At 42.1% G+C, this 24721-nt stretch overlaps 1 long non-coding RNA gene across 1 annotated transcript; it reads left to right on the forward strand.

Moving 5' to 3' along the window:
• LOC127530904 (uncharacterized) lies at window positions 1-24054 on the forward strand. Its single transcript, XR_007937673.1, has 4 exons — window positions 1-210; window positions 450-543; window positions 1654-1701; window positions 22298-24054. It is a non-coding gene; the product is annotated as an uncharacterized LOC127530904 (long non-coding RNA).
• Window positions 24055-24721: the final 667 nt, after the last annotated feature.

A 24721-nucleotide genomic window follows, 5' to 3' on the forward strand; every position in this document is an offset into this window, starting at 1 on the left:
TCTCTCTCGCTCTCTTTCCTCCTGTCTCTTTCTCTCTCCAGGCCCACATCTGATTAGTGTCTATTAAAGATCAGAGGGGTGAGGAGGAAGTGCCCTGCTGATCTGGGTGCTGAGTGCTGTGTTGCCTTTGCATGAGTTTGGCCGCCCCGCTGGCACACCACTGTACCTTATTACTGTGGTACTGACTTTATTAAAGCACTCTTGGAACAGGTTAGTTTTTGAACTAAAGCAGCATCTAAAAATATACCCTTTAAAGAGAAAATGTCTATTATAGATATGAATTATTAATTTAGAACTAAATCTCATGATTTTTTAATCTGGTAGTTACTTTTGCATTCTGGAACAAAAAGTAAATGTAATTAGTTTTTTTGTTTAATATATTTTTTGAAGTGTTTTTACAGTATTTCCAATTGTCAAGCTTTAAACAAGACGAAATGTTGCATTTAAAGGTTGGTTGTGCAGACTGAAAGCCCTCTTACCTATGGCCGTACAAGCAGCAACTGGAGCAAAAGAGAATGTGTTGGCCTGAAGAATGCCTCTCAGGTAGGGCCTTGTCTTGGGATTGATAGACCTGTAACCCCACCTGTGCCTCATAGTAACCTTAAGCATCTTTAGTAAACCCTGAACTGAACACAACACTTTGATTTGTTGGCTGATATACAGTACATGGCTCGGTGTCTGCAGTAGCTGTTACATATTCATTAAACATCCGTTCGTTTATTGCTGCTACAGGAGGTTGCAGGGAGAAAATAACTCGATATCATTCAGTCACTTAAATGTGACATATACTGGTCACCATCATGCTTTAATAGTATTACGATGTCAGGCAGACTCTAACTACCTTCCACGACTTACATAATGACAAGCACACAAACACAATAGCTATGTTTTTATTTGCTATTTTAATTATATTTCTGTTTATTAGTTTCTTTATATCAGTACAACCGAGAAGGTACAAATGAAAGAAAAATTAAATTATGAAAGAGTATTAAGATCAAGGGCATAACAGGTGTTGATCTTTTCATCTCACAGTTTTTGATTTTGTGTTGCTCTCTTTATTTGTGATGCGTTTGTTTTTCCATGTTCTACACTATTTCACTTTCACTGACATAATGTGAACATGCTGTTGTTGTATAATTTACCCTTTAAGAAACCTTAGATGCCGCACCATTAAGTCCCACTAATGCCTTTTAACCCTGTGTTTCCCCTTCTCTCATGCTTGGTCTCATTAGGTCAGGATTAACAGGGGATTACTGTAGCCATGGGCTACTTGCTCTTTAACACTAATATCTCGGAGAGATGCTCTATAATTTCATTTTGAACGCCTCAAATGACTTAAAACAGGCGGGGTATCTGGGCCTTGGCAGCTAATCAAAGAAAATAACTCGGGGATGGCTTTGATAGCGGAGCACTTTCCACTTGCGCCTTCATAGATGCCATGTTTATTTACTGTCCTCAGAGGCAGGAAATTAAAGCTGGCATGTTTAGTGTAATTGGTCATTTTGTGTTATTCACATATCATCAGGCCTCTGCAGATTCACACTACCTGTTATTGCAGGAAATAATTTCTTTGAGCCAGACGACTTGAGGGATGAAGGGTATTATTCTGTCTTCCCATTCATTTTTTCCCTCTCTTCCTTGCTTTATTTACAGCTTTTCCAGGACAGATGTGGAGGATGAGTGAACTCCAAGGCTCACAAGGTGTGTATGAAAGTGTATGTGTGTCACTGTGTGTGTGTAGGAGAGACACATCAAACTGAATTGAGGAACACATAGGCCACTCGCTTCAAGGGTCTGTGACAATCATGACATCAAATCCGAGTATTCTATGACACACACACACACACACACACACACACACACACACACACACACACACACACACACACACACACACACACACACACACACAGAGTCTGTCATGCAGGCCCTCTCAGGAATCATTTTGGTGTTGTTGTAGGTCTAGTTGCTGCAGCAGCTGTTGCTGTTTGTGCTGTTGTTTTGGGTGAGATCTGTACCTGAAAAGAACTGAGCAACCTCCACAAAATGTCTATGATTGATCACTGTATTCTGCCATCATATTCTGTCACCTTGTGCGCTTGGCGAAAATCAAAACACTTTGCTTTCAAAATTCTCAAATATGGAGAACAGTGTCGGGAAGTAAATTGGCATCTTTTTGGTTTGTTTGTGTGCCTTGTAACTCTACCTAACAGCCACCAGGCCACAAGACAACAGAGGAGTGATTTCAGTTACACATCTGAAGTCAAGCAGCGATATAACGCTGCCTGCCAAAATGACACTCAAGTGAGCTGTAATGACTACATTGTTTTTACTGCCTCTCTCTCCACCCTTCTTCTAAGCAGCAGGCAAACACACCGTCGTAAGCTAGCGGCACACCGAAGTCTGTGTGCTCTGAGAACTTAAGGAGTTTTGAAAGTTAAAAGAGGGCTTTTCTTCTCCCTGATCCTGTTGTGATGTTTCCCTGGCTGTCTTTTGTGTTGGAGTGCACTAGACGATGCTATTATGTTAGAGGTAAAGTAATATGACTGTGACAGGCTTCAGTATCCATTTGAAAAGCACGTTTGGAAGACAGCCTCGTGTAGTGCAACTCCTTCCTTTAAGAAATGCACTTTTCCCTCATGCACACTTTCAAGAATCTTGTTAAACACAAAAGGAGCAGCACCTGCTTCTGTGGGACGAAGTGGGGGGAAAAAAGAGAAAGGAGAAAATAACTTTCAAAAAAAATATATTATAAATGTGCTTGCCAGGTATATGAATGTCGAGTTGAATTTGGTGCAAAGCCTGAAACGGTGCAGTTAAAGAGCTTAAAGGCTGACCTTGAAAAGTCTGCCGTCAGAATCGTGTTAGTAGACCTGCTTCTCGCCTGTCAAGGTACGGTAGTATCACGACATTGTTTATTCACTTTGATTTGTCAGGGATGCATGCAAGAGTATTGACAAAAGATCTCTCCTCGCTGCACCTCCTGCCTGTATATCCCTTCTGTGTTTCCATCTTACCATCGCTGCGCCGGGTGCCATGTGCGCCACAGTCGTGCCTGTGCCTGAGCCTTTATTGATGTCCCACCCTAATTATGTACCTCTGCTAGTGGCACTTAGGGAAACATTGATGAAATGTTTTTTTTTTTTTTTTTTAAGGGTCAGCGCCGCCCATTAGAATTAGCAGCGACATAGGCTGAGGCGTTTGTCATGCGTGTCACACAGCCCTCGCCCCTCCAGCCCTGCCTCCCGCCATGTGCACTCCATCTGGGGGGGAGTGTTGGCGGCAGTGGTGAAGGGGTTGATGGGGGGTGCTGTCCATACGGGGGCTGTGGTCTTCTCAGTGTGGCACATCAAACTCTATAAAGGGAATCATTTATGTGCCACTCCCTATTACTGAACAGCATGGAGACAGCTAATGAGGGCCAAGGCAAAAGGAATATATCCACCACTTTGCTGTTAGACAGACACTGGCAGGGAAAGAAAACCAAGAGTCTTCAGGGAATCATTGTTTTCAGGAAAAAAAGGAAAGAACAAAAGGAATATGTGTGTGTGCGTGTGTGTGTTTTTTCTCAGACCCGCTTCATCTATCAGTTTATTTATTTATTTCTTCACCCGCTAGCGTTGTACTTAAGCTACAGTAACAGCTTGAGGTGAAGATTCTGCAAAACACACATCGTTTTGCGTGTGCTGTGTGTGCAATTTCTTTCTTTCTTTTTTTTTTTTTTTTTTACCCGCCGGTGAATTTATGATTGGTAATGATGGGAGTAAATATGTGTGTGTTAATGTGTAAATAAATGCTTGCCCTGGATGTGTGTATGTGTGCGTGTGTGTTAATGGACACCCAGGTAAAAGCATGTATGTTTGCAATGCATGTGTATAGGTGCACATGTACGTGTACGTGTATTCACACATGCACAAAGAGGTCTAGTGGTGCTGATAAAAAGGTAGCTGTGACATTTCCAATTTGCCATGCACCAGCCCACTCCATTTTCTTCCCTGCTGCCTCTTACATGGTAGAGTAAGCCTCTAGGATTGACAATAATTACAGCCTGCATAAAATGAAGAGGGTAATATGAACACAGCTTTGCCATAATTGCCTTTTCATTATTTGCTAACAGTGAGCTATTCAGTCATAAGAAAGAGATTGCATAGTAATTGGCTGACAATGGGAGGCTGAGGCTCTGTTCAGAGGCTGTGGTAATTTTTGTGTTGCTGTGAAGGTTTTTTGAGGGGCTTTTTTTTATTAAAAATCTGAAGCATTAAACTGTAATTTAAAACTACAATTTCCAGCATGAATGAAAATCTGGGTATTAACATGAGCTCCTATTTAGAGTGGAACATCCTATTAGCAGTATTAGCACTATTTGGTAACTTTCCATATGGGCCGCCTCTCAGCCCAAATGGGATTTGAGACAGCTTTGTTTCTCTCTCAGTCAGTCTCACACGTCAACAACACAACGTTGTTTACACTAGTGGAAAATTCCTGTGTAAGGTGTGTATATGCTTGTGTTTGTGGTAATTGAGGGTCAGGAAAAAAAGTTTGACAGCCTCTGACATGCACATAAACACAAGCGCACACTCAAACAGAATCAAGATGCATTTGCTTCCTACACAAATTACAAAACACACACACACCTTCACGTGTGCAGTATGCTGTACAAACATCATAATGTTGAGGAATAAATGGACTTCAGTGGCTCTTCTTTTAATATGAGATACTTCTGCACCCGGGCAACGAGAAGATTGATTGGCTGTACATCTGATAATGTTTTTCACATCAGTGGGTCTCATATGTTACATCAGGGCTGTGCTTCATTGCAGTGGGAGTCCTAATGTTAATTTGACTAAACAGGATTTTGAGGTTATGCCTGGGCCTCTAGAGATGCTGTTACAATATAATGTCAAGGACGATGAAACAAGGCAAACAAAGCCTGTGTGTGTTTGTGTGTGATCCTTCACAAACATAAATGTCCTTTCACATATGAAGAAGAATCCAAGTCATCTCACATTGTTCTTTTGTCCTATTTTGATTCTCTGATATTTTTGGCATTTACATTAGAAGACGCACACATGCACACCTAAAATGAATATGTGTCATTCTTTTATTTTCTTCATTCTTTTAATTACATTACAAGTGTGGGGATTTAATATTGAAATGTATTCCCAATTACTGACTGAAAATGTCACGAGTAACATTTGATTCAGAGGAAAAAAAACTAATTAGTTTGTCTTCTTACAAAAAGGAAAGAGGAGCTGCAGTGCTATTATTTCAACAGTTTTTGGCAGGTATTATTCACGAATATACACAAAGATATTAGAACCTGGCAACATGTCCAACTGATTTAAAATGTAAAATATATTCCCATTGAAGCATGTTTAATGTGAATGTGACATAATAGCCAACACATAACATTATAAAAGCAAAAAGAAAATGATTTGGTGCTCTTCATGTGCTCACCGTGTGTTGCATCATGTGTTAATTAACCTAGCCGTGTCCACGCAGAGGACTGAAAAGCAAGTCAGCAGGCTTTTAGCACATTGTTGCTAAAAGAGCAATGAGAGAGAGACAGACAGGGAGAGAGGGAGGATCTGTTTGGTTTTGGATCTAAAACTGTTCAGCTCCTGTGAAATGTTTGTTTGTGGCCGAGCCAGGTCGAGCCAGCCTATTCTTTATTTGGAACAAGCCTGGTTGGCACAAGACCACTCAACACCACCACCAGCCCATCTTTATAGGCACCTCTTCTCACTCAGACCTTATTCCTCACTGTAGCTAACAAACCATCCAGTCAATCAATATTTATCTTATATAGTGTGCCGCTCCTCAGTAGCCATAATCGTTTAGCTCAAGTGCTTGCATGAGTGAGAAATAAATTACATTTACAGTGCTATCATTGAGGGCCTGATGTTTCCCGGGCATTAGCGGATATTTAGAGATGGCCAAACGTGGTAGGACATTAAAGAACAAGGCTGAAGGAGATTGATTAGATGAGCAAACAACAGGCCAAGCAGATGTAGAGAGTAAGTGGAGGTTAATATGATTGCTGAACTGAAGAATTATCCATCTAAGTCACTTAAGCTAATATTGACTCTTAAGTTTTTATTTTAGTTAAAAATAAGTGATGTAATTCACTCAAGGTGGCGTCCAGCCCAGTTCAGCTTCCTGAACTGTTTTATAAATGTAATTTACTTTTCATGGTGAGTGACATGCAATTGATTCCAGAAGAGTAACTTACCTCACTCTGCAAATTGATTAAACAAATTAAAAAGACATTTTTAAGTTTGCTTACAAAAGGGATTGTTTTTTTTACAGGAGAATATTTCAAACAACAGCCACAGTTTGAAAAATTATAGAGATTTCCTAGTCTGTTGATTGCTTTGTAAATTATTAAAAAATCCAAATCAGATTGGAAGATGCAGGTGTGTTGAAGCGTTATTATTTTCCTGCATGTGTTGAAATTGCGATGCCAATAAGTTTATGTGTCCGTCCATTTGGTCTCTGCAGTATTTGCTTGATTCTGCGATCATAAGAGCCACGGTGCAGCAGCCAGCCAGGGCTCTGTGTGTTTGAGGTGCAAGTTGGTGTCATAATTATCTAACACAACGGGGTTGCTGCTCTTATTAGTAATTAGCTCCTACCAAAACTGATTGGTATGGGTTCCTCCGCTCATCCCTTTTAATGTTTAAACATTTACTTTGTGCTTGAAGGATTTGTTTGTATATATCTTGTGTGTGATGAGCGCTTTTCAAGTAATTGGCTCCTAGGGGACAACACTTTCTAACAGTTAAAGAATAATTACAGCCCTATGAAATGTTAAACTGCCCCGACTGTCTTTTCGCAGGGGCTTAATTGCGTGCAACAAGTAAGGCAGGCTTTTCATTTTGTTCCATCACAGGAACGGACTGAACTCTCATGGAAACACACAGAAATTTTGTCGAGTCGTAAATAGCTTCTCATATGGTAATTTTGTAGGACACCAAAGCAGTTTGAAAGCCGTAGTTCTCATTGAAAGCGATGCTGGTAGCTTGTTTTTTTTTTTTTTTTTTTTTTTTTTAATGTTGTGGAAAGGGGGAAGCGAGGGCTCGGCGTCTGTGTTTTTATGCTCTAATGGACTTTTGCATATATTCATTATAAGAGAATCCTTAAAGGGGGAAAGACAGCATAAAATACAGAAAATGAACAGACTTATGTGGCCTACGGATCCATGGTTGAAAGGGTTTGTTTATATCTGTCCATAGTTGATACTTAAACTAACACACATAAATACTATATAAATAAACCTTGTGTTTATGATTCAGTAGGGTGTTTTTGGGGACGAATAATACTGTATAATCAGTTTAATTTATTTTTATGTGTGCATTTGAAAACAGTACAGTTGTGTATGTAAATCTGACCTTGGTATTTTCAATTTATAAAAAAATAAATATACACATATATTTCAGTATAAACTTTAACACACTGGCTAATTTTTTTTTTTTTTTGGTGTCACATATTTTATTCAAAATGAGGGAGTAAAAACATTGCATTTTTGCCAAGAATATTATTTTGGTATTACCATGTTGGATATTCAACTTACCAGATAAATGATGTGCTTCTTCCAAGCCCCAAGGGTGCAATAGGTCAGCCCATAGGTGCTATTTTCACACTTGCATAAAGTGGAGATTATTCAGATAAGCTGTCAGTTCACAGCAACAATGAATATGAATTGGGCCATATATTTTCATACATTGTCTGATTGTATGTTCCCCACATTCCATATGGACGCACTAGAATACCTCAAGCCTTGTATTTTGACTGTGCATCGGATGTAAATGTTGACATTGCTTCAATGTCTGTCCAAGAAACTTCTAAGTCTTGAACATAATGAACAAAAATGTTTTTCTTACTGCACCACACCACTGCAACTCCGACATGCTGTCATCATGTATACATATTTACTTTTCCATACACTGCTGTCACTCCACATGCTAATGATTTAATGTTTGCTATGTGTTTGTTTTCCCCACTGTGTGCTGAAATAGTGTGTTTTATTGATTTTGATCCAGCAGGTTTCTGGCTAAATGCACCATTGATTTAAGAGGAGTGGATGGGCGTTGTGGTCTGCATGCCTCACATTCCTCCCTGAAATACAGGCCTGCTCCGGCCCTCGCTGGGGAGGTGATGCAGGTCTTACTACAGACAAATGAAAGGATTTGGGTCAAGTAGGAGCCTCCCGTATGGTCCTCATCACGCCTCATCTTCCCGCTTTTATAGGTACCCTGCTGTTCTTTCCTAAGCCCAGTGAGTGTTGGATTAGGTTTGCCTTACAGGTATCCATCAGCTCCCAGCTCCTAATAACCCAGTGTGACTAAAGCCATTCCTTTTTCCTTTTCCCCAGTTGGATTGCCAGGGTAATATATTGCATTCAAGTGAATTGCATTGGGCTTGGTTTGGCAGTGCTGGCATGCATTGTGCCCAGTGGGCCCTTTGTAAATAAAATGTTATTACACGCCTGGATATTTCATGCCCTGTGTGAACATAGGGCTCACTGGTGCCATACTTCCACGAGATCGCACGCAGATGTTAATCAGAGATTAACACACACTCAACACAGGACTCAATCAGCCTCTCAATTGCCATGCTTCCGAACACACTGATTAAGAGAAGAGTCTACCATGCAGAACTCTCCTGTAGCTTTTTATGCAAGGATCTTAGGTGCTGATAATTATTTTCTTAATTAGTGGATAGGCGTATAATGCAGTGAGGTATGTGTTGTATTGATGTTCCAGGAACATTTTAATGTGTTTAATTTTCCTCTCCTATGGTGCTTTCTTACTTGTTTAATTACAGAGGCACGTGGAAGAAAGGCAGATGAGCTGTTCTCTGTTCTGACGGCACAAAGTCAAAGAAAATCAGATTAAAACCTTCACCAGTCCCAGTCTCTGATTTTTTGACTTGATTGTCAGATTCTCCAGCAAGAGGGGAATGTGGATAGCATTACATGTTTTAACACTTCTTTCACCAAGTGTGTATTCATGGCAAACTTTTGACAGGACATCCAGATGTGAGCTGCACGGCCCTACAGACCCCTGTTGGTCTTTGGGGAGTTTGCTGACTGATTTACTTTTGCTAAATCTAGCCAATAGACAAGCTACCCTGGACTACTTTGCTGTTGCTGTTCAGGTCCCTCTTTCGGGATATGTATTTTTTTTTTAGAGGTATAGTACACATAGTGTTTAGTGTTTAATCTAACTTAATTATGTGGGTTTGTAACCTAGTGTATATTTGGGGATTCCATGGTAGCTGTGATGAATTTGGGAGATAGTGCTAACAGACTGTGCCTGCTAGATTGAGCCCTATGATCCAGAGGGGAAGAAACACAGCCCATGGCTAAACAAATCCTCCTTTGTTTTGGGGTGTGCTGAGTGATCTCCATTGAGAGGAGGGGATGGGTAAACACTGCTAGCTCTATAGAGCTACACATTGTAAACACACAGCGCTCATTAACTATAATGAGATGTTATGAGGAACCCTTGAGCTCATTGTGTGGCTTCTACAGAAGAACCTGCCTGCTATTGTTGTTGTTGTTGTTTATGCAAAGCAAATCATGGCTTTAGGTAGAAAAAACACTGCATTCCTCACACAGTTTTCACCCACTAATCATCAACGCCAAGGGAGAAGGTTTAGAAACACCTTTTTCTACTCTTACCTTTCATGCCCTGTGTTTGCCCCAGCCTTTCAAGTAGTATTTGCCTCTTTCTGCACGTTTGCGTGTTTAACGTGGGTTACCATGTGCTTCCATGGCCTTCTAAGAGGAAGGACTCACCCTTACTTGGTGTGGTCGTACAGGCTCAGTGCAGTGCCTGGGAGCATCTTCTCCCTTCTGTAAAGCTTAGGTTTTTAATGAGGATGACACTGGACCCATACTGGGTTATCATGACCTTTCTCTGGGTTTCACCCACTGTGGCATTCCAGTCAGGCCTTCCCATTTATCCACTCCCTTAAAAACTGAAGACCTGCTTTACTCTGAGGATGCGTTCTTACAGTGCTACCACACTGCCTTCATGTGTCATTTAAGGCAGCACTGGGCCACCGCCATGCAGCACTGCTCTGCATTTGGAGCCTAATTACAAATGTGCCAGTGGATGCTGGCAAAGTAACGGGGAGGGTAGGAGTCTAACATGCATGGCTAGCATAGTCTCTTTGACGACAATGAGTGGCTTCACCTTGGCTGTTAATTGCCCCCCGCTCGGGTCCCTGGTTCCCAGTTGCTGGATCCTCTCCTTCCTTTTCTTCCCTTTTCGTCTCCCCACTGATTGGGAGCGATCTGAATCGGCTGACAGTTGGCTGAGATTTCTCAGCCACATGCAGCCTGACACCCCTAATTAGATGCTCCTATATGGCGGTTTACATTAGACAAACATTTGTGCAGGCCATGGGAGATGCCAGCTTTTGTTTGGAGAGCTCCTTACACACACACACACACACACACACACACACACACACACGCGCACACACGCAAAATCTCGCTAGAGAAACGGGCGAGTTTGCTCATTTGTGCTTGTTTCCAGACTTTGTGTGTGTTGTGTGTCTGTCTGAACCATAGCTTGGATTTCGATAACTGTGCAGATAATGAATTTTAAATCCTATCCCAGAGATGGCACATTGGTAAGAAACCCTTAAAGTTAATTTGCCTCCTGAAAATCATTAACATATTCCTAGTTATTGGCATAAGGGCTGTTGAGAAGCTTCACTGGTTGTTTTTGTTTTGTGCCTACAGCTTGCCAGCAGCAGAGTATAGATTCACAGCTACTGTCTGCCCTTTTTCTCTTGCTGTAGAGATGCTCACTTGATAAGCGTCCTGCAATGATATGCTTAACGCCAATGCCGACATATTTCCATCAGGCCTGCCTTTTAATTTTCTGAATAAAAGCCACCCCTCCACACCCCCTCCAGTTATCAGCTCCACCATCGCTGGCCCTTTCAAAGCCAACAAACCAGGTTTCAAATGGCCTGTTCAGTCTGTGACAAGATGTAGCTCATTTCCCTCACAGACCCACAGCAAGGTCACCAATCTTTTAGATTCATTCTGTGGGAGGAAGAAAGAGAGGAGGGGAAGGGGAGGGAGCAGCAGAACAAGGCCTTGTCCTCTGCCTGGAGGTCATTCCAAAAGCCAGTCATCATATTCAGCTGGATAAGGGAATTGGAGAGATAAGTGTGTGTGTCTTTGAGTGTGTGCGTGTCTGTGCACCCTCATATAAGAACACATACATATTGTATAGTATATATGTGTGTGTGTATGTGTTTGTCTTTGCTGTATATATGCACTTGAGTCCACAAATATGTGCATGTCTGTAAGTGCTCCAGTGTGCGTGCATGCATGTGTGTGTTGTAGACCTGATGGAGAGGTACTACATCATTACCATATCCTCACCGTTGGCTATTCTGGGGGATTTTCTATAATAAGAGGGCCTTTGTACTTTTGCCTGTCCTCTTGTGTGGCTGCTGGGCTTGTCAGCCTGATAGTTTAATCAGCCAACCTGTCATAACCAGTGCTGGAGTGGGACTTTGCCCTGTAAATGCAGATTTATATCTAAGTTACATCATTGAATTACATTTTCTGTCTAAATAGCAGAGAAGCTGGTTGAGGGATGTAATAAAGCTAATCTACATACAGCCCTGGGTGGATAATCACATCTAATAAGTGGGACTCACGCCCCTATTAGCAGGGAAACGATGGGGGGAGGACGGAGGACAATTCAAGGAGTCAGCTGTGCTTGCTAATTATCTCTTTGCAGTCCTGACGCCTGTGTGTGTTTGTGTGAGTGCTGTTGTGACATGTGAGCGTGTGGATTTAGATTCCAGTGCTTGTGCAGCAGGTCTTCTTGCCCTGCAGACACCTTGTACATTTGTCAGGATGTTTTTCATCAATGACTGTGTGTTTATTGAAAGTAAGCAGAGGTTGCAAGCATCTCATATGGAAGTTGCACTTTCATTCAACTTAAAATGGTTTTACTTAAATAATCCTACAAATCATACATGTTTCTATTCTACACTTGACAAGAGGATAGTTCACAGTTGAGTACTCATCAAATGGCACATTTGTCAACATGCTGCTGTGTGCTTGGTGAAACCGCATTAGCTTCTTGTGTGTAAAGCCATTCTCACAATCTCAGTTTCCTTTGCTTTCAATAGTCTGACAGTAAGGCAGAGAAAAGAGGGAGGAGAGAGGGGAAGTCTTTCAGTCTGAGGCTTCAGGGTTTGTGTCCAAACCCTCTGTGGTTTGGCTAAATTATAAGCGTACATGCCTAATAACTAGTCTATCCAGGGCCTGCCAGAGGCTGCATCCCAAAAATAAGCCCTGACACATTAAAAAAAATGCCATCTGCTTTGAATGATGGCAGGGCCTGGTCTCAGTGTCTTCTCCTTGTGTGGGTGGAGGCCCCGAGGTGACAAACTCAACACCTCTCCTCCTTAATCTGCTTGTTCCTCTGACCCCCGGCACTACCCGGTGCCATGGCCCTCTGGGCACCATTATCCAAAACCAAGGTCTAGTGTCAGACTGGACCCTGTAGCCATGTGTCCTCTCGCCTCACATCAAAGGAGTGATTAGTGACAAATAATCAGGAATGATTTGCTGAAGTTAGAGCAAGTCACAGCAAACCATTCCATTTTTGTTTAGATCATAGATCATAGGAGTGAAAAAATAGAATGGGCCTGACTGTGGAGGCAGTCAGGCTTCTCTCTGCTCCCCTAGGTGGAGCTGCTGAGAGTACACTAAGATGTACATCCCTGTGTTGCGCCCCCCCCCCCCCCCCCCCCCCCCCCTGCTCTTCTGATACCAGCTTCCTCATCATAGCATGGACGGCAATCAATACATTGTTGTCGGTGGTACTGCCTTCTTTCACCACTACAACAAAATGTAAAGTTTTATAACAATACATTTTCCCCAAAATGAACGGACTTGAAATAATATCAATAGGAAAACAATCACTACCTTTCATAGGAAGCAATTAGATGCTTTATCTCTTCAACCTTTGATTTACATATGATACTGCACATGGTGCGCAAAGAAATTGAATTATTCAGAGTTCTGCTCACATCATTTTGCATTAATGAAAATATAATATGAAATTAATGAAGCATTAGCCATTTATGATTTTTCCACCTTACTTATTAATATCACACCACATGTAAAAGTTGACTTAGTAATTGCCGGACAAGTATTTCAAACATGATCTTCAACTCATGCAGAAATAGACCTCTTAATCACTGCTGCATTTGATTTCTCATCAATTATTGATTGCTGTGTTAAATCAAGATATTTCTACCTATACCAAAAAACCATTCCCTTGCTTATTGCCTCTATCATGTGGGGAGCGAGAAAGAGAGCAGAATCCGAAAACAACAGGTTATGACACTTAACACAGCCCTGTGCAGAGCCTTATTTTAAAATGACATGTTTGGGTGAAATTCACAAAGACATTATCATCATCTCCCCTAACTGTGCAATCTTGGGGCTCCTGTGTGTACAGCTGTGTGCCACTGGCTGTTGTTAGCCAAGCGGTTAAATGAACGTTGTTTTACCCTGATTGAACTGTCTGCGTAGCACGGAGCAGTAAGGCCGCACAGCCAGCCTATTTAGAGGGGAGGCTGAGCCTGTCTCGCTGTCGCTGCACGCCAAAGTATTACCTTCCTAACTGGAGACTCCTGTTTCACCAGAGAGCTATCACATTTCATAACATGGAAAAATAACACTTTAGCAGGGGGGTCAGGTGGAGAAATGGCACCTCTAAATGAGGGTTAAGGCCATATCATTGTCTTCTCTGGCGGAGCCACCCCCGCCTCCAATAATTCTGCTGACCTTCGGTGCCATGCGGCTGGTTCGACATGGAAGGGTGAGCTGCCGGGGAGACGATCCTTTTCACGCAGCCCGTTCCCCTCAAAATGGCTTTTTCTTCTCCCAGACAATCATCTGATACGGAGGCTGAATGAAATCACAGATTACATAAGAAAGGTCCTCTCTCTGCCGCCGATAAGGGCTGCACCTGAAGTGACTGCTCTCACCGCTCCCCTCTCATCTTCTTCTCCCTCATCTTCCTTCCTCTCTACGCTTATCTGCTCTTTTCTCCTCTTTACGTTCCTACGTTCTTTTTTCCCCCCTTTAAAACCTGAGCTCTTGATTTAAAATATGTCGATTGAAGCTGGCAGAGCAGATTAATATGTAAATGTCGGTAAGCTTTTTAATTATGTAAGATTAACTGTATTGTGGTATAAGTGAGATGGTGAATTCTACACAGTCTACTGTCATTGCTCAGGTATGTAATGCTCAATTTTTCTCATACCTTCATACCTAATGTTTCCACTTTTATCTATCTTTTCTGTAATATAGGGACATCATCAGAGGAAATATTTCCCCTTTGCGGCACATGTGGAATTGAACTAAGTATTAAATAAAGAACGATATCCATTATACATTTGAGGATGAAAAATAATACTTTATTTCCCTTGTGTACATACACTATATATGAGAAGAGAGAACAGTTCTATTGATCTTGGGTTTCATTAGGTGAAAATGCCTCCCTCGGTGTACAACTGCAACTTTTCAAGCCCACTGGAATCTGGCTAAACCCATAAGAGGGACACTCTGGAAAATATATTCTCCCACCTGAGATACTCTTCAAACAGAGCCCGAGGAATGTAAATGAAGTGGCGTCTGTGATGAAGGGATTGTAATAGATTCAGAGGCATCGGCTGCAACGAGGATAGCTAGACAGAGCTTAATCAAACACACGCACACACAGACTTGCTCCCGCGTACACAAACACACACATGCTCACATGCACAGACGTTTAATAGTGTGAAAAGTGGGGGGACAGAGGATGGGTGCCAAAAGGAAGCTCATCTCAATCTGCTTTGACTCAGTGCAACACGCAGAGAGCAGAGTGCCACACTGTGGACTGGAGGGATATTGAGGAAATTAAAACCACTGATGGATTTGGTAATCTTGCAAATCACATAAATCTTTTTTTAAAAGTGCTCATCAAATTGCCCTATTCATATATAACATCATTTTTTTTTCCTACTGAAGAAGTCCTGAAACTATAGTTTAAAAACCCTGAAAACACACACATGCACTGTTATCTTAATTTCTTTCTCATTCCCGACACTTCTCTCTGTCTCTCTCTTTCATTCTTACAGCAGAGGCAGAGATGGGGCTGGGGGGGTTGAGACTAGGTTTAAATCAGTAATCAGTAATTAAACTTGAACATGGACCTGATGGTTTTCTTTCGTGTCCTGGGGATCTACTCCGTAAAATTAAATATTTTAGTGCTGGGGGGTAGTGGGGGTGGATATGTCACTAAATCCATCAGGAATGGAAATGGGCTTAGAGCTTTTGCATAGATTATCCAAATGCAGTTTTGTCTCTAGTTTTTTAATATTGTCTTGCTTTAAATTAATGTTAATAATAATCTTTAAAAATGAAAATGGAAATATTACAATAGATTAGCATAGATTAAAACACATCAATGTAATGGGTATATGACTGAGGGCTGTGTGATCACAGGCTCGTGAGTGGGAAATATGGATAAGAAATATACATTTTTTTGATACAACTGCAAGCAAAGGAACATTTTTACAATGTTGTTTGGGGGGTGGGAGCACTAGTTGTTGCAGTTTTCCTTGTTGTGATTAATCGGATATATTTACATCACAATCTTGAAAGACTTATTCATGCACAGAGTTTCTGGTATCAAGTGTTTTGAGATAAGAGGAGGAAGCCAGGTCTTGTCAATGGCTGTACTTATCTTGGGGAAGAAGTGAGAGGCAGATTGCATTTCAATCCACATGTATTATCTTAGACGCTTTGAGGTATTTTGTATAAGAGCAACTTAGCTACTTAAGAATGCTTTCAGTGTTCATCTGGGGATGCACTTCAGAAAGTTTTCTGAAAACAAACATCTGCATGGATTAAAAAATTAAAAGATTTCTTGGGAGAAGTGACCTGAATATATAATCTACAAACAATGCTCCCCAACAATTTCATTTATTTACTCACAACACGAGCATCTGATTGGCTCCTATAAATACAAATTGTAAAGTAAACTATTTTACAAAGCAATGGCAGTTGCTGAAAATGTACTCTGTCCCATATAGCTTAAAGGTTCACTTTCCCTCACTCTTTGTGTAAGAAAATGTCTAAATCAGGCGTTGTTATCTTAAGCGGCTCTTCCTGATTACAGAATGAGTTTGTGAAACTCTTTCCAACTTATTTAGTCTGATTTGTTTATCTCTGAGTAAAGGGGGTAATTTTTTGCGATAAGTATTCCCCTGTTGAAATCCGCTTTAATTCATTGGTTAAAAAGCACAAAGGAATGCCGAGGGCTCTAATGCCGGGACAAACCAAGGCGACGGCAGAGTGCACATCCAAGACAATCCCAGTGCTACCTGTGCCATGAAGATTAGACCATTGTGTGGAGGGAATGTTATCGTCTGCGTGCCAAGTGCCGACTGCACTGTAAAAGTCGCCAGTAAGGTGCTTAAGATATGCAGTTTTGTCCCAGGATTTATTGATACTGTTACAGGGAAAAAAAGGTGACCTGGTATCTTGGATATAGTCTTCTGCTGAACCCCTTTGTGGCTTTTATGCTCATATATATATTTTTACTCCTCCTCAGCAATGTTTACGGACAGTATCACACTCAGCGAAGGCCTGACACTGTTCACTGGTAAAATTTTATCTGTATTCTACAGAGATCAAGAGCCTCAGCTCAGTGCTTTGCAAGTTGAGTGCTGCTGCCAGAGGAAGTGCAGGGCTCAGGAAACCATGAACATCCCCCGGCCCCCCTCCACCCATTTAGTCCCTGAAACTGCTAAACCTCATCTGACTGCCACCACCACCAGCGCTACTGCCTCGACTGAGTCATACCCCAGTAAATCCATGTGAACTAACAAAAAACATCAAGTTAAAAGACTTTGAACTTAGTATGTAAAAACACAGCACACTAAAAGTAATGGCATGAGAGACCATGAAAAAGCATTATGATCATATAACAATAGTCCTATATCTCTAGCAGACCTTATTAAAAAGATAAACAACCATGTGAAATGAGCCTGGAGCCTCGGAGCCATCTGTAGACCGTTGAGTGGACTCTGGACGCCATGGCCCTGGAGGCTGCCGGGACGGGAGAGAGCAATAAACAAATGAGGAGAATGGGAGTGGAGTGGCAGAATGTTGTGTATCAGAGCTCTGCTGTGTCGGCACTCTGATTTCGTTTGTGCTATTACATAATTAAATTTGGACTTGGATCATGCTTTTTAAGAGATTATGTGAGCATATGTTGCTTGAACATGTGCCAGCCTGTGAAATGGGCCTCCTTTCATGAGTACTGTATTAGGTTTAGAGAGTTTATTGAAAATCAGAATTAGTTTGCTGCCAACAGTTAATGAATTGATGTTATGATCTTATTCCAAAGGATGCTCGTGTGCTATAACTTAGGCTTGACATTAGAATAAAGGAGAAAGAAGCCTGCAAAACAAAGATTGTAAATTAGGATTTTTACTTTCCTCTTGTAAAGAAATTTATATACTGCAGCTTTGAATATACTGGGCAGTGTGGTACAAAGTGCACTACTGTGTTTGTGTATTATTTTAGTGTATAGTTTATTATTATTTTTTGTTTTAAATCCAAACATTTAGATGATGCCACATAAGCCCATAATACATCTTTCTATATGCAGGACTGCACAGATATCTAAAGGCTTCATTGTCCATCATGTATTATCAGAGAGTTGGTGCTGTTTTAAAGCATTGATTTGATTTTTTTTTTTCTGTTTACTACACTTTGTATGAAGTTAATATAAAAAAAATCTAAACAATTTTTGAAAGCCTACTCATTCTTCTCAGTGTCAAATAAGCGCTTCTGACCTCAACTGGGATGTTCACTGGAAACAGCATTATAGCATTGGCAAGACACACTGAAAACAAAAATGTTTCTGAGTTTTCATTTGTTCTCTCTATGAATGAGATCTGGGTTTTGCATATATTTTATGCACAAAAACCCCTCAAAAAACTCCAAACTGCACTCTTCCTATGCCATTTTGTGTTTGTTCTCCCCTCATGTCTCTCGTCCCATGCATCACTTCTGTCTTCTTCCTCGTCCACTTCTCTCTCCAGCTCTCCCTGTTGTGCATTCATCAGGATGGGAATGGACAAGCCAGTTGGCTCCACTTAAAGAGACACACATATCAGGGTACTCTCCCTTTCCATCTGTCATTTTCCCTTCGATTGAAACATGGCCCCTGTCAGTGCACTGGCTGAATATATCACACTCGCTCTCCCTCTTTATTCCTGCCTTGCTCTGCTGTCACTGCTACCATGCGGCTGTGCAGGTCCGTAAAGGTTTAAGCGGTTATTCCAGTCATTATTGGCTGTTAAATCTGGTGATGGTCGTAAAGGCCCTGCCTGTTCCCCTGTGCCTCAGAGGTCAGCTGATGGCCTGCTTTATGAGCTTGCAGTGTCGTGCATCACTGCTGGGCCACCGTTTCGCTCGCACCCCCTCCCCGTTCAAACGCTTTATCCCAGAGGCAGGACGGATGGATAGGCAGGCCGCAGACGGCCATTTATTTGTTCCCCATATGCTGGACTAACCTGAGCCACCAAAAAAGCCTCAATAGTCCCATATTACATCTCTGATGCCGAGGAGGCCCGTTGTGATTTGTGACTTTAGATTATATGAAGTGACTCAACTTGCTTGGCCCGCAAAGTGAAAGCAACCATCATCGTGTGGATGGCAAGAGCAATTCAGCAAATTTATGGCACATTTCAAGAAATTGTCATTTTTTACAATCCTATAAGCGTGAGAGTGAGTTACTTGCCCTCGTAAGTTGTGTCGTTCTCCCATGCCGTTTGTTGGAGTGAAATTCCCCAGATTATCATTGAGTTTCAAAAAGTGAATGACATCAATTTTATTTGACTTGTTTAAAGGCCCTTTTCTCATAATAAGCATTGTTATATGAGACTACTGCTCTAAACCGCCGTGCCACATCAGTTATGACTCAAGGAGAGGAGAGGACAACTTCTATCATTATCACTGGTTTTATTGAACGCGCATTCATCACATTGACATATTATTCTCTATAAAAACGATGAAAGTTTTCAAATAGAATAGAAGGTGGTCAGAGTCAGAGAGAAAAAGCAACACCCATTTTATTTTTTTTATTTAAGAAATCCATTTACTCTGTTCTTTTAAAGGAAAGTCACATTTAATGGAGTCTCCACCAATATGGGACATTGTTCCTCCTGTAGCTACTGTGTGCGCTAATAATTCATTGGCCTGCCAATTATTATTTCTCCCACAATGGGAGACAGGAAAGAGAAGAGAAGGCAGGAGTGAGAGGAAGTACAGTTTGCTCGCCTCTTGCTCAAGGACTGCTGCTCTAGAGCCAAAGACACTTGGATGTTTTCCCCCCCTTTTTTTTTTTTACCCTCTTCTTTCTTAAAGGGCTTTTTTTGGAGCGCTGCACACAGGCGTGCTGTCTTTACTGTGAAGTGCAGCCCCTTTATTACCAGGCCTCTGGTGACCTCACCCCGCTGAATGAAGTCATTGACTGAACTGCAGGAAGACAAACCAGCGTTCCGGGGAATTAATCAGGTCCATCAGCGGCAGAGCTTCTGGGCGCTGGACGGCCATGCTGGCTCGGCTGGCTCGGCTGGCTCTGCTGCCCCTGGGAGCGATGCAGGGTAGTTACCGAGTTGACAGCTAGCTGATAGCCCTGCGTCCTTCATATTACGAGCACATCAAAGGCAGGCCTCCCGGATAAAGCGTCGGGGTTGAGGAGTGGAGAATGAGGCCTCTCACCACTGTCTGGATGAGTGCAGCATGACCTCATCCCTAACATACTCAGCCAGAGTTGGGATGATGGAGGGGACCGAGGGGCCATTGGGAGGGGAGCAATTTGGATGTTTAGCCACCTGAAACTCAGTTTTCTTAACATGTCGTTTCCCAATGGTGAATAAAATAATGATAATGATAATCATCCTCCTCCCTCTGCTCGCTGCAATCACTTTTTCCTCTCTTGCTGTCATTTGCGTCTCCGCTGTTGTGTTCCAGCCTGTCTGTCTATGTAATTTGCCTTGCGTGATGGCATGCCGCTCTGTCCAAAAATAAAGAGAAGACCCCCTTTAGACACCACCAATTAGAGAGACAATTAGGCTGAGCCAAGGCACTCCAGGGCCGCTGAGTGCTCACATGGCTGTCCCGCCTGCTCGGTCTCAGTGTGTGTCTGTACGGTTGTGCCTGCTTCATAATGTCTTTGGAGATATACTAATACTCAGTGTGGCATGTTTATTATTTTGCCTCACTTTGTGTCTGTCGGTGTGTGGATGTGTACAGACTTTGAGCTTGACATTGGGGTTTCCTGTGTTTGAATGTAGGAAGGTCAGGAGCAGAAGTAAGGTGTTGTTTCAGGCCACTTTATGAGGAGCACAACAGTGAAAAGCTAGTGAGCCCCTTGTCACAGATGAAGAGCCATTAGCTCGCCAGCCAGTGCTTTGTTATGCTAACAGTTCAGCACTCTATGCAGAAAATGACCCCTTTTTACCCTTTTTGAACAAAATAGACTTTATTTTATCATTTTATTGCCGTCTTTCTTGTCTGCGAAAGGCAGTCATTTGGTGATGTTTGATGGTGCGAGTGTGTTTGTGTGTGCCTGAAGAGAGGCGGGGGTGTTTCGCGTCTGAATTCCTGAGCTGTGTGAAAAGGATCGCTTTCTTTGGGGCTGAATTTAATGAGATGATCAATGACCCTCAAGATTCACATTCACAACAGGGAGAGAAAAAGAATGAGGGAGCTGAAGACTCAATAGGTTTACTGTGATTGTATGTCAGCTGTGGTCCCCCTTTGAAAATGTGAATTGTTTTTGAAACATGAAATCCTTCTTTTTGATTGCCGAGGGTTGGATTTCCTTTGATGTAGCTGAGGCAGACAGAAACAGGTCTAGGATTCTTTTTCAAGTTAGTTTCTGTATTAGACGAGACATTGGTCAATGATAAGTATGAGAGGCTGATTAGACAACAGGGGTTTTTATGCATGTTGCTGGGGTGCATGGGTCGCGGTAAAAGGGTCACTCCACCATCAGCAAATGGACTCTGATGTCTTAGCATAGTACAGTGCTGTCGGACAATTTGTTCTGACTGATTTCAACTAATTGTACTCACCTTCCCCTCTCCTTCCCTTTGAACTGTAAAGGTAAGAAGGGAATCGGAGAGGTAGGCTGGAAACAGTACTGACAGATAGGACTGTGTTCTCACTTTGAATTATGGAGCACACAGTTAGATGCCAGAATGTATCACTTTTAAAATCATACAACTCTAATATTTACGAACAGTATGGGTGTACTTGTTGTGTTCTGCATATAAATGAGTCTGCATTCTATTTTAATTGAGGTATGTGATGTTATGTCATGTATTTCCATTGATATCAGCATAAAAAGTTATGAAGTAACAACAATGCATTGCCTATATGCAGAAAACAAACAAACTGAGAGAATATTTTGTCTGCTTCACTAAATCTGGGGGCTTGTCTCTTTGTGTTTGCATATACATACATTCATATGCAGCATGCATGCCCATTTGCCACTGATGTGGTTCACATGTCATGACAGAGGAAGGACACTATCCTCTGGTATGTTTTGTTGTGCCCTCTTCCTTAATTTGCCTATTGTAAGTGTGAAGGGGAGCCAGGGAGATGACATCATGCAGCAGGCAGTGTTTGAAGTGCCAGTCCTGAAGGAACCACTTATAGCAATTAGGATATCCTTGAACAAGCGTTTGCGAAACATTGGCTGGTTTTTGGCATTTGCCTCCCGTTCCTGCCTACTAACTAGCGAGGTTTGATCTCCCATAATTATCTACCCACCGGCTCCTCACTCCTGACAGCTCTCTCCCTGGAGAGGGCTGAATGCCGGGGCTACTCACTGATTGCATCAAAGTGTCAGAAATTGCAACATCAAAAATAATAACTGATATTCCGGCGGCAGGCTGCTCTTTGAATATTTCCTTTAAAACGCTCTCTAATTTGTGTCTCGCATGGTGCCAATGTGTGTGTGACTGTGAGGGCTTAAAGCAAATAAAAGCAGGGGAAGTGCATTCATTATTGAACCCCTATTTACATATGGCAGACTATTCTGTCTGAACTGGTATGAAATAGATATGCGTTTATTCTGGTGCTGCTTTTACCCCATCCTGCTCAGCTTTCAGGACTTGCTCAGCATCTGTCCGTTTCACTTCCTTCCTCCTGACTTTTTTTTTTTTTTTGCAGTGCCCTACAATACACATCTGGTATCAACATCTTAAACGTCCCCTCAGCAGAACTAACAAAAAGTGACGAGGTGGTGCAGTGGGAGGAGTGATCATCCAACAGCTAGAAGACAGTGTGTTTGATCCTGGCCACAGGCATGCAGAGGGTGAGAATGATATTGTAGCAAAACATTATTGGAATAAGAATTAAAGTAGCTGGTTAAAAAAAAACATTCATATTGTGAAAATGTGAAGTCAAAGGGTTGTGATTTTCATGTCTTCTCAGACTGGTTAAATATAACGAGATTAAACAACTGGAGACACAGAATGATCAACATTAGACATTAAATGACATAGATTTTTCAAATATGGAATTCATTCACAGCTATTGTCATTAAAGAAAAATCTCAAGGCCCTTATTTCCTTCATAACTAAATTGCTAGCATGACCAGCACTGCAACTGTCCTCACATAATGCTCACAGAACTGTGAGCCAGTGTGGAGGCAAACACATAAATATTCTGTCAGGCTGTGTGTCCAGAGGGTCCACTTGCAGCAATGTTAGCGGGCTCTTTGAGGGTGACATCCATATTTCAACACCTATCTTGACTTCCCCGACCTTGCCGAGTTACACATTAATAACACATTTATAATACATAATCTCTTTCTTGTTCTTACCGTGTACGGTTTTCTGTTCGGCGCTGATGGCATTCGTTTTTAATTGTGGACATCAGAAGAATAATTTGCTATGTCTCACACGCTTTAGTGTTTCACTAAAGACCATTTGCATCACCTGCCCAGTGTCTATGGATAGGGCTTAGCCTTGCTGGTGGTGAGTATTACTTCAATGAATTGAAGGGGACAATTGTGTGTTAAAGCAATGAATTGAGATAGACAGTCAGCCAAGGTTTTTGCAAGGATGAAATTAAAATCAGCACAGCGGCGAATGGGGCTGCTTTACCAGAATAAATTAATGCCCAAAGAGTGGGGAGAGGCAGGTTTGCTTTGCAATGACAAATGTTGATTTCCCCCGAGGTATTTAAAGTGATTTGACCCAGTCATTCTTTTAAATCACAGACAGGAGATGATAAATGTGCTACTAATGAGGCCTCTGCATTTTATCTCTCACTCTGCCTCCTGCAGGATCGCCCAGGCTCTGAGAGGCGCCTGCTATGCCTTCACATGTTTCTAAAAAGCACCCTTAGCCTCACTAAATCCCAACAATGCACACTACAGAAAAAACATCCACGTGTATCCCTTACATGCTGTGAAAGATTGTCAGAAAATTAAAATCAAACACGCAATCACATTGTTCTGCAAATGCACCCTTTTTTAAAAGCCCCGCTAATCTGAAAAAGAGTCACTGAAATTCAACCCTGTCAGCGTTTGTAGACATTATGATAATCTTCCTACCAAAGCTCCTGTTTTTTTCTTTTTTTTTTAAACTGTCTCTTCCCTCCATCTAAAAGGTAAGCACTTTGCCTATATACACATGACAAAAACCAGAGCTGCAGGAGCTGTTAACAGCATGGCTCTCATTATCTGCAGCACTGAGCATGTTGTGGAAGCAGACGAAGGCTCTTTTCAGGTGCAGATGTAGAGCATCATTGATAGGGTGTGCTGCTTTCCTCCTTTACAGCCGGCCTCTGATCAATCAGTGCTGACAGGGCAGGGGCTTTGTGTGCCACATAGCGGGACAAATGTCTGCCAAGGAGCCGGGCACACCTGAAAAGAGGAAGCGGCACACACCACCCAGCCCCTCGCCTGCAGATTAGCCCCAGCCCGCTTTGATGGATTAGCATGTAGAAAAATTGCTTGATTATTGATATGAAAATGTTTTGGGGGGGGTTGAAGGGGTAGAGGAGGGTCCTGGACTGGTGTGTTTCTGAGGGATGTGTGTGTGTGTGTGTGTGTGTGTGTGTGTGTGTGTGTGTGTGTGTGTGTGTGTGTGTGTGTGTGTGTGTGTGTGTGTGTGTGTGTGTGTGCAGCAGTGATTATCTACCTCCCTTTCCCTTCATTCACCTGCCCCCCTTCACCCTCACTCTCGGAGAAAAGAGTGGTACAAAGGAAAAGACGAGGACATGGGGAGGAGACAGAGTGTGCCTGGGCTCCCTCCAGGAGAGACACATTCAGCCGCCCTTCATGAAATATTGTTCATCATCATATTAACAGGGCTGAACGTGTGGAGATAAGGCCTGTCTAAAAAAAGTAAGCAGAATGTCCCTGTGAGATATTTCAATCCTCATCCCCCCCTACATTACCTTATTCATTCTTTCATAGTGAATATGAAATGTAGCAGGACCTTTTTTCAGCCAGCCCGAGAAAATGATGACATAATCACCTCCTCTTTAATTGCTTGATTTGTCAATCCCTTGCAATCCTGCTGTCCCGTACGTCTCCTGTCTCCAGAATTCTTTCACTGTCAAGTATTACCCTCAGCAACAGAG

This window comes from Acanthochromis polyacanthus, chromosome 2, assembly GCF_021347895.1.
Source record: "Acanthochromis polyacanthus isolate Apoly-LR-REF ecotype Palm Island chromosome 2, KAUST_Apoly_ChrSc, whole genome shotgun sequence".
NCBI lineage: Eukaryota > Metazoa > Chordata > Actinopteri > Pomacentridae > Acanthochromis > Acanthochromis polyacanthus.